Raw genomic sequence first — 2,763 nt, forward strand, 5'->3', positions numbered from 1 at the left:
GCTGGAGGGGCTCGTGCATCCCCCCCAGGGGCAGGGGTGAGCCCTGGGCCCCACAGCAGCATCCTGAGGTCTGGGGAGGCAGGACCACCCTGGGCACCCCCTACAAGTAGCCTCTGTAGGGGTGGGGGCTGCCTGTCACCTGCCCCCGGTGCTGTCCCTTCTGTCCAGAGGAGAGCAGAGCATGGGGCTGGGTCAGCATGTGGTGACCCCCAAGTGCTGAGCACCCCCTGCCCTCCCAGGGAGCTCAGTGCAGGGCTCGAGGTGTTCAGAGGGTATTTATTGATTTTTACAGAGGTGGACGCTGCCGCTCCAGGGGAGGGCTTTGCTTTTTATTGGGTTTTTATTTGTGTTTCAAACGATGGCTGAAAAAAGGGGAAAAAAAAACCAAACCCAGATGTGTTACCTGGGGGTTGGGGCAGGTGGGGGGGCCAGTGGGGCCCAGCCCAGGGCCCCCTTGTACCCCTCCACAGCCCCCCCATTGCATGCAAGTAGAGGCCGGGTCGCTCCTTCCCTCTGCCAAGTCTCTGTCCAAAGCACTAACTACAACTCAGCCTTTTTAAGTCTATAAACAAAGGAGAAAAAAACCAAACAAACAACTGTGACTGTTCTGAGTTCCTTCTTACCTTCCACACCCTCCCCCCCCCCAGGACAGTGTCCTGCCCTGCTCAGGAGCTGCTGGGGGGGCTCAGGGGCTGGCCCCGCCCAGCTGGCTGCTCCCAGAAAAGCAGGGTATAGCCTGGGGGGGATCCAGACCAGGAGGAAGGACATGAAACCCACCTCACTGTTCTCACTTTATTTTTTTTTTCTTAAAAAAAAAAACAAACAACCCAAAAGAAAAGAAAACAGACGAGCGCACCCATTCCCTTTTCCGAGCCCTTTTACAGCATGCAGGTTTAATAAGTTTTGCTTTGTCTTAATACCTGTTTGGTTTGGGTTTTTTTGTGGTTTTTTTTTTGTCTTTTTTTTTTTTTTGTCTTTTTTTTTGTTTTGTGTTTTGTTTTTTTTTTCCTCATCTGGTTTATTTTAAACACATCACGATGTGTAGGAATCTCTAAATATACCGCAAATATAAACAAAAAAACAAAAAAAAAAAAAGAGGAAAATATATAATATATAACAGTATTTTAAAACATAAAGTGCACGGCAATGGCTTTGCACGACTCTACACAGCCAGGGGGGCCCGGCGGGGAGGGGGGCGCGGGTCCCACCCCCCCAGCCCCGCTCATCCCGCCCTTCCCATCGCAAAATTAAAAACAGAATCAGTGTCTTGATTGGCAAAGAGTGATTGGGAGGAGGGGCAGCATCTTCCATATATAACAGTAGTCTAAAACATAAAGTGCACGGCAATGGCTTTGCACGACTCTACACAGCCAGGGGGGCCCGGCGGGGAGGGGGGCGCGGGTCCCACCCCCCCAGCCCCGCTCATCCCGCCCTTCCCATCGCAAAATTAAAAACAGAATCAGTGTCTTGATTGGCAAAGAGTGATTGGGAGGAGGGGCAGCATCTTCCCAGCTGGAGATTCCATCTCCCGAGGTGGTAAGTGGGTCTGGCCACCATCAGCTGCTGGTTCCTGGCGCTGCCCGGAGCGGGGAGGGATCCTTGGTCGGGTTCCTCTGGTTTCCTTTTGGATGGGAAGCACAACCCGCTCCAGGGGGAGGCAGAGATGGGGGGAGGACAGGGACACTGCAGGAGAACAGGGAGGAGGGGGTGATTGGGGGCTGGTGCCAAACCAGGGGTGCAAACCCCAGCTCTGCTCCTGCCCTGGTGCCACCATGGGCAGGTCACACCCTGGCAGGAGGGGCTGGGGTCCCTGCTCTGGCCAAGTTGTCCCAGGAACTGGCCCTTCAGCCAAGTAACCCCAGACCTGCCCCTGGAGCCAGGAAGCAAAAATCCCAGGGGAAAACACAGCCAAGGACCCTCAGTGATGCCAAGGCAAGGAGCACATTCTGGCTCTCAAAGGTTTGAAGATGCTGATTCCAGGGGGCAGTGGAAGAGGGGGTGATGCCCAACCTGGCTGTCCCACAACACCCACGGGAGGACAGTGGAGGCACCTGCTCCTTCCCAAAACCACTGGGCAGCTGCCCCAGAGCCCTGGGCTGGGTCCCCAAGAAGGAAGGGGCAAGAGGAGCAGATCCCAGGGGAGCCCTGAGGCATCCAGTGCCTCCCCATGCAGGTGACTCACTCCTGGCCATGAATTAAAGATGAAAGCTGCCAGAGGGGCTGAGCTCGGGTCTGACAGCTGCAGGGGGAGGATCAGGCTTTTATTTCTGGCTTTTTTTCACACCACAAAGCTGGTCGTGATCCAAACAGATAACAGAGCCTCAGCCCCACAGTGACGAGCAGAAGCGTGAGGCCGGGGGTGGCTGAGCAGAGCATGAGTCACTGCTGGCTCCGAATGAATGAGGGTGGGAGGGGGAAAGAGCCGGGAAGAGGAGGGGGGAGCAGGGAAGGAGGAGGGAGCAGGGAGGGCACGGAGCTCCCCTGGGGAGAGGAAGGGGCTTGGGCATGGCAGTGGGTGAGGAGGGGGGACATACTGTCTCAAGGACACCCCTGGAAGCATCCTGGTGCTCAGCACCCCAGGGCAGCCCAGAGGGTTGGGTGCTCCACACAGCGGGAGCAGAGCTGGGGAGGAAGTGAGGGGGGCTCTGGTGGCAGGGAAAGGGCTGTCACGACACAGCCTGGCTGCAGCCCAGGAGGGAGAAAGGATGAGGACAGCAGCTCTCTCCTGACGTGGCAGCAGCCTGCAAGGAGGGGGCAGAGCAG

Source organism: Chaetura pelagica, unplaced genomic scaffold, assembly GCF_000747805.2.
Source record: "Chaetura pelagica isolate M959 unplaced genomic scaffold, ChaPel_1.0 scaffold1903, whole genome shotgun sequence".
In the NCBI taxonomy this organism is placed as follows: domain Eukaryota; kingdom Metazoa; phylum Chordata; class Aves; order Apodiformes; family Apodidae; genus Chaetura; species Chaetura pelagica.